The sequence below is a fragment of the Gorilla gorilla genome, chromosome 15 (genome assembly GCF_029281585.2).
Source record: "Gorilla gorilla gorilla isolate KB3781 chromosome 15, NHGRI_mGorGor1-v2.1_pri, whole genome shotgun sequence".
NCBI lineage: Eukaryota > Metazoa > Chordata > Mammalia > Primates > Hominidae > Gorilla > Gorilla gorilla.
The window spans coordinates 123,965,046-123,977,455 of NC_073239.2; the positions used below are offsets into that span (position 1 = coordinate 123,965,046).

Here is a 12,410-nt window from a genome sequence, read left to right on the forward strand (position 1 = left end):
ACCCGTCTCTGCGCCGCGCCCCCGGGGACGTGCGTCTCTGCGCCTATAACGCTCCACCCCGGCGGTGGCGTGTGACTCTGCGTCTGCACCACTCACCTCCCCCCGAACCCACAGCCCAACGACGTGCGTCTCTGCGCCTGCGCCGCGCCTCCCCCCCCCGCCCCCCAGGGGACGCGCCTGCGTCGGCGCGCCTCAGTCAATTTAGAAAGCTTATTTTGCCAAGATTAAGGACACGCCCATGACACAGCCTCAGGAGGTCCTGACGACGTGTGTCCAAGGTGGCCAGGGTAGAGCTTGCTTTTGTACATTTTAGGGATACATGAGACGTGTAAGATGTACAGTCATTTGGCCCAGTAAGGCGGGACAACTGGAAGCAGGAAGTGGGGGTGCTTCCAGGTCAGAAGTAGGTTAGAGACAAAAGGCTGCATTCTTTTGAATCCTTCATCAGCCTTCCACTGAATACACAATTTAGTCTGGCTCAATGAATCTGCATTTTTACATAAATAATAGGGCAGAGGAAGCAGTCAGATATGCATCTGTCTCAGGTGAGGGATGACTTTGAGTGCTGTCTGTCCTTTGTCCAAAAGGAAATTCTTTGTGGGCAAATTGTGAGTGAGGTATGTACCTTTTTATCTTTGTAGCTATCTTAGTTAGGAATAGAATGAGGGCAGGTTTGCCTGACATAGCTCCCAGCTTGACTTTTCCCTTGGCTTAGTGATTTGGGGGTCCTGAGATTTATTTTCCTCTCATGGTATCAGAACAGAGAAAAGGTAATGCGTTGAGCCATGAGCTTATGACAAGATGGCTAGGAAGGAATTTTTCAGCTCCATTTTTATCTCATGGGACCACCATCATATGTATGCAATGCACGAGTGTAAAATCACATTTAGTTAAGTCAGCTTACACTAAGCTATGGACCCAGATGGTCCTGGGGCCTTTTTCCACTGGGAGATCTTTAAGGACCTTTCTTAGCTTTTCTATGCTAATTGGTATATTCATAGTTGCCTTATTTCAGTGCCCATTTTGTTAATGTGTATTTTTACTAGGAAATCACCCATTTTTTCTAGGTTTCCAGTTTGATGCAATTATTTGACTTTTAATTTCTCTTCTGTTTTTAGTTTTGTACGTAATTTTCCTATCTACTTTTGCACTCTTTTTTCCATCAACAATATTTTTAAAATATACTTTTTAGCTTTTTTGAAGAATTGTTATGTTTGACAATTTTTTATGACCTAATCATGACCGTAAATGATTTTTAATTAATTTCAGCTTAATGTCTTTTGTAGGGCACAACTGTTAAAATACAAAATTACAACAAATGTGGGTTTGCAGGTTTTAATTGGCTTTTTTTTGTGGTTCTAGAATCAGGCAGCAGTCCAGACCAAAAATGGTTCAGAATGATCTGCCACACAACATGTGCGGGTTATATTTATAGCCAGAGAAAAAAAGTGACATACAGAAAACAGAAGTGAGGTATAGAGGTTGCTGGATTGGTTACAGACCTGGTTACAGCTCGGATTTGCCGTCTTGGAACTTGTTTTGAACAGCTGGCTGCCGGCCATTGACTGACACTCGGCTGATGTGATTGGCTGAACCGCCGCAATTTGTTACCATGATACATTCCCAAGTCAGATTTTCAGTTTGTTTCTATACTAAATTAGGTTGCGATTCTTCTTCTTCTTCTTTTTTCTTTTTTGAGGCGGAGTCTCGCTCTGTCGCCCAGGCTGGAGTGCAGTGGCGCGATCTCAGCTCACAGCAAGCTCCGCCTCCCGGGTTCATGCCATTCTCCTGTCCCGGTCTCCCGAGTAGCTGGGACTGCAGGCTGCCACCACCAAGTCCGGCTAATTTTTTTGTATTTTTTTTAGTAGAGACTGGGTTTCACCTTGTAAGCCATGATGGTCTCGATTTCCTGACCTCATGATCCACCCGTCTCGGCCTCCCAAAGTGCCGGGATTACAGGCGTGAGCCACGGCGCCCGGCCGCGACTCTTTACAAGGACTCCTTGGGAGGCTTCTAAAGCCCAAATGTTGTTTGATGTAAGAATTCCTCCCTTTTGGTCAGCCTCTCAATTTTGAGATATTGATCAAAACTTTGGACATTGGTGTCACTCTTTGTTATCGTTGTAAATTGAGTTATTAGGACTTATTTGCTTTCAGTGTGGCATTTTCAAGTTTTATTTGGTCTCAGTGCCCTCTGGGCAATATCAGAACACTGTTGTGTAAGGCGGAAATAGAGCAATAGAAAATAACAACTGATTTGTTAATATCAGATTACTTCAAGTTACTTGTTTTGGTAAGAATTAAAGCAGAGGGGACTTCTTTATGCTGACTCAGGTAGACTGGAATCTCTTCAGGGAAAAAGGGAGCTCTTTTGGGATCTATCTACTTCCTTAAAGTTTCAGCTTTGTTGTGTGTCATTCAGCGTGAGTGTCTCCATTCTGGTTTTGCCTGCTCAGTGTGGCCTAATGCGGGAGTTGTGACCAAAACAATGACCTCCCGTAATTTGTTCAACAGTTCTCCCCTTTTGGTTAGGTTCCTACCTAGGTGAGGGTGTGACTAAAAACTTAGGGCATTAGCAGTATTCTCAGTAACTATCATTTTAGGTTTCCGGTCTCAACACATCATTTAAGAAGTCAGTAAAGCTTTCTTCTATTGTGACAGCATATTTAATACTGAGAAAGAAAAGAAAATTTCTATCTTGTGAATGTCAGCTTCCTGTAAATTATCAGGTCCAGGGAGGCGTGGGAATGAGGCAGCAGTCACGTCCCATTTCCCTCTTAGCTAAGTAATCATATCTTGAAGCTGCTTGCTATGTAGACTAGACTGACTGTCATCAGCTATAGATTAACCTAAGAGTGTCTTTGAATATTTTTTTCCAGTGGCAAATATTTGCTTCTGTTGTATCGTAGCTGAAAGGAATGCTGGGAAACAAAATAAAGACAAGCATTCATTAGAATAAGTGATCCAGTCACAAGGAATCAATTTGAACTTTTTTTTTTTTTTCACAAAGTCATACTTTGAAAACGTCCAGCCGTAAATTGAAATAGTCTCCAAAATGTGAATTTTTTTCCCTGGTTCTAAGATGACCAGCTTTCTTAGAGAGTGAACTACACCATAAGAAAAATGATATGACCATGTTTACACATATATGTTATCTTAACATAAAACATGTAAAAGGGGCATTTCTTTGAAAGTATATATCAGTCTGTATAATTTACTTTGCAGTATTATGAATGCTCTTATTTTTAAAAATAGGAGTAGTTACTGTCAATTACTAATTTTTAGTACAAATAATTTAGCAGATATCTGAAAAAATTACAATTTTTAAATAGTGGTTTTATTTTAAATTAGTTTTAGATTCATACAGAAATTGGGAAGAAAATGCAGATTTCCCATGTAGATGCAACCTAGTTTCCCCTCTTTTTAACATATCAACATGTATCAGATAGGTTTAACATCTTTTTTTTTTTTTTTTTTCCCAGACAGAGTCTCAACCAGGCTGGAGTGCAGTGGCATGATCTCGGCTCACTGCAACCTCCGCCTCCCAGGTTCAAGTGATTCTCCTGCCTCAGCCTCCTGAGTAGCTGGTATTACAGGCGCCTGCCATCATGCCCGGCTAATTTTTGTATTTTTAGTAGAGATGAGGTTTCACCACGTTGGCCAGGCTGGTCTTGAACTCCTGATCTCAGGTGATCCGCCCGCCTCAGCCTCCCAAAGTGCTGGGATTACAGGCATGAGCCACCACTCCTGACCAACATCTTACATCATTTCTCATCATACTTAATGACTGGGTATTACTACATTATTAAATAAGCTCACATCTTATTTGGTTTCCCTTAGTTCTGCCTTTTTCTCTCCCAGGATCCTATCTAGGATCCCATAGGACATTTAGTCATCATGTCAGGCTCTTCTTGGCTGTGACAGTCTCTCCGACTTTACTTCTGAGGACCTGGAACAGTGTTAGGAGGATTGGTCAGGTATTGTGTAGAATGTCCTCCATTGTGGTTTACTTGGGGTTTTTCTCATAATCAGCCTGGGTTTAGGGGTTTGCGGGAAGCAGAGCAGATGTGTAGTGTGTCCACAAAAAGAGTCAAAGACTGTAAAATATTTGAAGAGATGTATTCTGAGCCAAATATGAGTGACCATGGCCCTTGACACAGCCCTCAGGAGACCCTGAGAACATGTGCTCAAGGTCGTTGGGGTGCAGGTTGGTTCTATACATTTTAGGGAGATAGGAGACGTCAATCCAGTGTATTTAAGATATATATTGGTTCGGTCCAGAAAGGTGGGACAACCCAATGGATTAGGGTGGGGTGGGGCTTCCAGGTTATAGGTACATTTAAAATTTTTCTGACTGGCAGTTTGTTGAAAGACTTACTATCAATAGAAAGGAGTGTCTGGGCTATGATAAGGGGTTATGGAGACCAAGGTTTTGTCATGGAGATGAAGCTTCCAGGTAGCAGGCTTCAGAGAGAATAGATTGTAAATGTTTCTTATCAGATTTTAGGTTGTGTTGATGTTAAATGCTGATTGGCTTTTCCTGAATTCCAAAAGGGAGGAGGGCATCATGAGGCATGTCTGACCACCTCTTTCCCATCATAGCCTGAACCAGTCTTCCAGGTTAACTTTGGTGTCCCCTGGTGGAGAGGTGGTTGTGGGAAAGATCTTTGAATTTTATTTTTGGTTTGCAAGTGCTAGTGTAGTCACTTCATGCTCTCAAGATGTGTTATCACCATTAATGTTAACTTTTATCACTTGGTTGAGGCAGTGTTTTCAGGTTTTTCACTGTGAGGTTACTTTTTTCCCATGTCTATGTTGTATGTATGCTTTTGGAGGAAGTCATCATGCAGAGCTCATACTTAAAGGAGTGGGGAGTTAGCCCCACCTCCTTGATGGCTGTCTATATCAGGTATTTGGAATTCTTCTGTATAAGAGATTTCTATTCAGCCCATTTGCATATCTGTTTAATCATTTATTTATACCAGTATGGGTCCACAGATAGTTACTTTAATCTTTTGGTGGTTATCTAATTGTACAGTATTTTGTTGCTCTTTGTTCATAGCTGTGGCCATTGGTAGCTCTTTCCACTGGCTCCTTTTACATAATTTCATGGTTTTTTTTTATAATTTATTTCTGTTACTTCAAAAGTACCCTGGCTCATATATTTTCTGTCCCAGTCCTAGTTTCAGCTATTTCTTCTAATAGCCCTGATTTCTTTTGTTAGAGAATGGTATGAAAAACTTACATCTGGCCACTAAATGTGGTCATTGCGTCATGACACTTACAGCTGACAGTGCAAAGAAATATATGTGTGTCTTCTAACTTATATGTACCCACTTAATTATAAAGGTTTCTATGTGGAACCATCTATGTATATGTTAAGCTAAATGTGAGTTTATACTTAGGTTGTATATATATATATTCTGACTCATTATGACAGAGATCATTCTAGGCTTCCCTATTTTTTATCTGTAACTTCTCACTGTAATAGTGAGGAACCTGGCTCCTACTATCTGCCATTTATTTCATCCCTTGTACCATTGGGAACAAGGAGTTCATTCTTGATCAAGATTCCAGGTTGGGACTTAATAAGAAATATATGTTTGGTCTGTGTCTGCAGTTCCTGGTACAGAGCTTCTAAAACTATTATAATTTCCTGAACAGTAGGGGTGCTAGGAGCATCTTGTGTTCTAATATTTGGTCTTTGGCCCTGGTTCCTGACGCAGAGTTCCTAAATCTCTTGGAATCTCCTGGATAATAGGAATGGCTTCTGTTCTAATAAGGACACTCTGTGGGTTCCTGGATGGTTTCAGGATGGGGATGGTCACCAGAAAGACCAAGCCATGATAAGAAGGTTGTAACTTTTAGCTTAACATGCAATCCTTTGAGGGTGTGAAGGGACTGGAAATGGAGTTAATAATCCGTCATGTCTACATGATGAAGCTTCCATAAAAATTCCTAAAATATGGAATTTGGAAAGTTCCAGATCAAGGCTGACAGATTTGATGTCTAGTGAGGGCTCATCTATCATAGATAGTGCCTTCTAGCATGTCGTGACATGGCAGAATGGGGAAATGGGCTCCTAGATGCTTTTATAAGGGCACTGGTTTCATTCATGAGGACAGCACTCTCATGATCCGATCACCTCTCGGTTACCTCTGAATACCATCCCTTTGGGGATTACATTTCAAAATAGGAATTTGGGGTGGGGGTGTACACACATTGAGACCATAATAACTAGTAAACATAAGTAAGTATTTCCTAGTTCCATAAGCCATCATAGCAAATTGTCAAACCTGAAGAGGGGGTGTAGGAATGCCTAGTTTCTGGCCGAGTCATATAGAAGTTTGGGTAAACTGGGGATTCACTACTTGTGATTGGCATCTGAGGTTGTGGACAGTCTGGTGTTACTAAGCCCTTAACTTGTAGGGTGTATACTAACTCCAGGTAATCAGTGTCACAGTTGAATTACAGGATACCCAATTGTTTTCCAGAGAGTTGGAATATTGGTTGGTATGGGAAACACCCCCCACCCCCCCACAATTTGCTGTTAAAAGTGGAGTGTTGATAGTATAGAGGAAAATCATGGTTATTTTTCTTTTTACAGATATAGTAGTTTCAAAATTAACTATTATCCCTATGGGAAATAACTTTATAAAATAGAGTCCACTGTTGGTGTATATAGTACGTTTTGTTTTTAGTCTATGGCTTCTACTCATTTCCAGCTCAGCACCTTTGGCCCACCACTTGCAACATACATTGGTAATACAGTTCGATTCTTGGTTGCACTCTGTATTTTGTCCTTAGATACTTCCACATCCTAAATCATTTAATTTGTGTAGATTGTGATTTGTTCTTTGTGCATTAAAATTCTGTGGGTTTTATCAAATGCATAGTGTCAGATATCCACTACTGAAGCAGCATACAGAATACTTCAAATCCCCACCCCAGACAGTCACTGATCTGACTATCATCTCTTTGGTTGTGCTTTTTCCAGAATGTTATATGAATGGAGTCATATAATGTATAGCATCTTCATACTGCCACCCTTTACTTAGCAACATAGATGCAAGATTCATTCATTTGTTTTCATGGATTGACAGTTCATTCCTTTCTGTTGGTGAATGGTGTTCCATTGCATGGTTGTACTTCAAATTGATTATGCATTCAGCTATTGAAGAACGTTCTGATTACTTCAAGTTTTGGCCATTATGAGTAGAGTGCCTCGTATATAATTACATGCTAGTTTTTGTTTGAACATAATTTTTCAAAGCAGCTGTCTAAACATACACAATTTAGGGGTGCATTTGTTGGATTGTAAGGTAAGACTTGTTTATCTTTGGGAAAAACTGTCAAACTATTTCCCAAAGTGGCTGTACCCATTCATGCATTCTGCCAGTAATGAATGGCCGTACCTATTGTTCTTCAACCTCCAATTGTTACTGTTGAGCTTTTTTAAGAGTACCACAGTTGTACTAGGTGTGCAGTGATATCTCAGCATTATTTTAATTTGCAGTCTCCTAATGAGATATATTGAGCATCCTTTTGTGTGATTATGTGATATCTGTATATTTTCTTTTTTTTCTTTTTTCTTTTTTTTTTAATTGAGATAGAGTCTCGTTCTGTCACTCAGGCTGGAGTGCAGTGGCGTGATCTTGGGTCACTGCAACCTCCACCTCCGATGTTCAAGCAATTCTCTTGCATCAGCCTCCCAAGTAGCTGGGATTACAGGCACCCACCACCATGCGTGGCTAATTTTTTTGTATTTTTAGTAGAGAGGGGGTATCACTATGTTGGCCAGGCTGATCTCAAATTCCTGACCTCAGGTGACTCACCCGCCTCAGCCTCCCAAAGTGCTGGGGTTATAGGCATGAGCCACCACACCTGGCCTGCTATCTATACATTTTATTTGGCTGGATGTCTGTTCAGATATTTACCCAGTTTTATTTGGGTTTTTAGTTTTCTTAGTGTTCGTTTGAAGAGTTCTTTGTGTATCTTCAATACAGTTTTTAAAATCACGTTTGTATTTTCTAAATATCTTCTCACAGTGTGTCTTGTCTTTTTGTTCTCTGAATAGGATTTTTCATAGTAGAAAATTTAGCTTTATAAAGTCTGTTCTCAGTATTTTCACGAATTGGCACTTGATGCTGTGTGTTAAAACTCAACACCAGATCCAATGTCTCTTAGGTTTTCTTTTAGATTATAGTTTTGCATTTGAAGTTGTAGTCTCTGGACTATTTTGAGTAGGTTTTTGTGTTTTAATTTGTGTATAGAGTCATTTCATTCCATTTGGCTTCCAAATAATTCTTCCATCACCATTTATGGGAAGGGTATGGATATAGTGGCCTTTATTTCGGTTTGAATTTCCAAAATTATGACACTGAATAAACTGAATATTGAATTTTATAGGTATTTCAGGACAGCCAGGAGGGGGCGCACATCCGCCGAGAAACTGTGGGCAAGAGCGTCTGTGCGGAACCACGGAGCCACCAGAGGGCGCGCGATCCCGCCCCAACGAACTTCCCGCTGAGGTGCCAGAAGCAGCCAGGAGCTTCAACTTCCTCAGGGCAGCACGAGGGTCGTGTTAACTTGGTGTTCTTCATTGGTGAGTAAAAAGCTCCTGTCCACGGCCCTGAGTGCCAAGGAGTGAGTATTTAGAGTACTCTGCAGAGGAAGAACTTCATCTAGAAAAAGAAAACCCACAAATCGCACTGTTTGGAGTACACCCTAGTATCATTGTCAACGTCCAAGACACAGTGGCTGCTAATATATATTCTTACAGTGGCCTCTAATATAATAATCACACTGTGCCCTACATTACTATGATATCCACACCGTGCCCTAACACCCATATAATATCCACACCATGCCCTAACACTGATGTAATCCACACCATCGCTTCAAATACTAATGTAATAATATCCACACCATGCCCTATCACTGATCTAGTCCACACCATTGCTTCCAATACTAATGTAATAATATCCACACCATGCCCTAACACTCATCTAATCCACACCATCGCTTCCAATACTAATGTAGTAATATCGACACCATGCCTTAACGCCAATCTAATCCACACCATCACTTCCAATACTAATGGAATAATATCCCCACCTTGGCCTATCATTGATTTAATCCACACCATCACTCCCAATACTAATGTAATAATATCCACACCATGCCCTATCACTGATCTAGTCCACACCATCGCTTCCAATACTAATGTAATAATATGCACACCATGCCCTATCACTGATCTAATCCACACCATCACTTCCAATACTAATGTAATAATATCCACACCATGCCCTATCACTGAGCTAGTCCACACCATCGCTTCCAATGCTAATGAAGTAATATCCACACCATGCCCTATCACTGATCTAATCCACACCATCGCCTCCAATACTGATGTAGCAATATCCACACCATGCCCTATCACTGATCTAATCCACACCATCGGTTCCAATACTAATGTAATAATATCCACACCATGCCCTATCACTGATCTAATCCACACCATCGCTTCCAATACTGACGTAGCAATATCCACACCATGCCCTATCACTGATCTAATCCACACCATCACTTCCAATACTAATGTAGTAATATCCACACCATGCCCTATCACTGACCTAATCCACACCATCGCTTCCAATACTAATGTAGTAATATCCAAACCATGCCCTATCACTGACCTAATCCACACCATCGCTTCCAATACTAATGTAATAATATCCACACTATGCCCTAACACTGATCTAGTCCACACCATCGCTTCCAATACTAATGTAATATTATCCACACCGTGCCCTATCACTGATCTAATCCATACCATCGCTTCCAATACTGATGTAGCAATATCCACACCATGCCCTATCACTGACCTGATCCACACCATCGCTTCCAATACTAATGTAATAATATTGACACCTAGCCCTATCACGGATCTAGTCCACACCATCGCTTCCAATACTAATGTAGTTATATCCACACCATGCCCTATCACTGATCTAGTCCACAACATCGCTTCCAATACTAATGTAGTGATATACAGACCATGCCCTATCACTGATCTAGTCCACAACATCGCTTCCAATACTAATGTAGTGATATACAGACCATGCCCTATCACTGATCTAGTCCACAACATCGCTTCCAATACTAATGTAATAATATCCACACCATGCTCTATCACTGATCTAGTCCACACCATCGCTTCCAATACTAATTTAATAATATCCACACCATGCCCTATCACTGATCTAATCCACACCATCGCTTCCAATACTAATGTAATAATATCCACACCATGCCCTATCACTGATCTAATCCACACCATCGCTTCCAATACTAATGTAGTAATATCCACACCATGCCCTATCACTGATCTAGTCCACAACATCGCTTCCAATACTAATTTAATAATATCCTCACCATGCCCTATCACTGATTTAATCCACACCATCACTGCCAATACTAATGTAATAATATCCACACCATGTCCTATCACTGATCTAGTCCACACCATCGCTTCCAATACTAATGTATTAATACCACACCATGCCCTATTACTGATCTAATCCACACCATCGCTTCCAATACTAATGTAGTAATATCCCCACCATGCCCTGTCACTGATCTAATCCACAGAATCGCTTCCAATGCTAATGAAGTAATATCCACACCATGCCCTGTCGATGATCTAATCCACACCGTCGCTTCCAATACTAGTGCAATAATATCCACACCATGCCCTATCGCTGATCTAATCCACACCATCGATTCCAATACTAATGTAATAATATACACACCATGCCCTATCACTGATCTAATCCACACCATCGCTTCCAATACTAGTGCAATAATATCCACACCATGCCCTATCGCTGATCTAATCCACACCATCGATTCCAATACTAATGTAATAATATACACACCATGCCCTACCACTGACATAATCCACACCATCACATCCAATACTAATGTAATAATATCCACACCATGCCCTATCACTGATCTAATCCACACCATCGCTTCCAATAGTAATGTCATAATATCTACACCATGCCCTATCACTGATCTAGTCCAGACCATCGCCACAAATACTAATGTAATAATATCCACAGCATGCCCTATCACTGATATAATCCACACCATCGCTTCCAATACTAATGAAATAATATCCACACCATGCCCTGTCACTGATCTAATCCACACCATCGCTTCCAATACTAATGTAGTAATATCCACACCATGCCCTATCACTGATCTAATCCACACCATCCCTTCCAATACTAGTGCAATAATATCCACACCATGCCCTATCACAGATCTAATCCACACCATCGCTTCCAATACTAATGTAGTAATATACACAGCATGCCCTATCACTGATCTAGTCCACACCATCGCTTCCAATACTAATCTAATAATATCCCCACCATGCCCTATCACTGATCTAGTCCACACCGTCGCTTCCAATAATAATGTAATAATATCCACACCATGCCCTATCACTGATCTAATCCACACCATCACTTCCAATACTAATGTAGTAATATCCACACCATGCCCTATCACTGATCTAGTCCACACCATCGCTTCAAATACTAATGTAGTCATATCTACACCATGGCCTAACACTGATCTAGTCCACACCATCGCTTCCAATAGTAATGTAGTGATATCGAGACCATGCCCTAACACTGATCTAGTCCACACCATCGCTTCCAATACTAATGTGGTAATATCCCCACCATGCCCTAACTCTGATCTAGTCCACACAATCACTTCCAATACTAATGTAGTAATATCCACACCATGCCCTATCACTGATCTAATCCACACCATCGCTTCCAATACTAATGTAGTAATATCCACACCGTGCCCTATCACTGATCTAGTGCACACCATCGCTTCGAATACTAATGTAGTCATATCTACACCATGGCATATCACTGATCTAGTCCACACCATCGCTTCCAATACTAATGTAGTAATATCCGGACCATGCCCTAACACTGATCTAGTCCACAACATCGTTTCCAATACTAACGTGGTAATATCCCCACCATGCCCTAACACTGGTCTAGTCCACAGCATCGCTTCCAATACTAATGTAGTAATATACACACCATGCCCTATCACTGGTCTAGTCCACAGCATCGCTTCCAATACTAATGTAGTAATATACACACCATGTCCTATAACTGATCTAGTCCAGATCATTGCTTCCAATATTAGTGTATTAATATACACACCATGCCCTATCACTGATCTAATCCACACCATCGCTTCTCATACTAATGTAGTAATATCCACAACATTCCCTATCACTGATCTAGTGCACTCCATCGCTTCCAATACAAATGTAATAATATCCACACCATGCCTTATCACTGATCT

At 40.9% G+C, this 12,410-nt stretch overlaps 1 long non-coding RNA gene across 1 annotated transcript in view; it reads left to right on the plus strand.

Annotated features, from left to right (window-relative positions):
* LOC129526712 (uncharacterized) overlaps positions 1-12,410 on the plus strand; it is a 283,392-nt gene that overhangs the window by 28,095 nt on the left and 242,887 nt on the right. The window contains exon 2 of the long non-coding RNA XR_010130845.1: positions 8,409-8,604. This is a non-coding gene — a long non-coding RNA (uncharacterized lncRNA). The remainder of the gene's footprint in view (positions 1-8,408; positions 8,605-12,410) is intronic.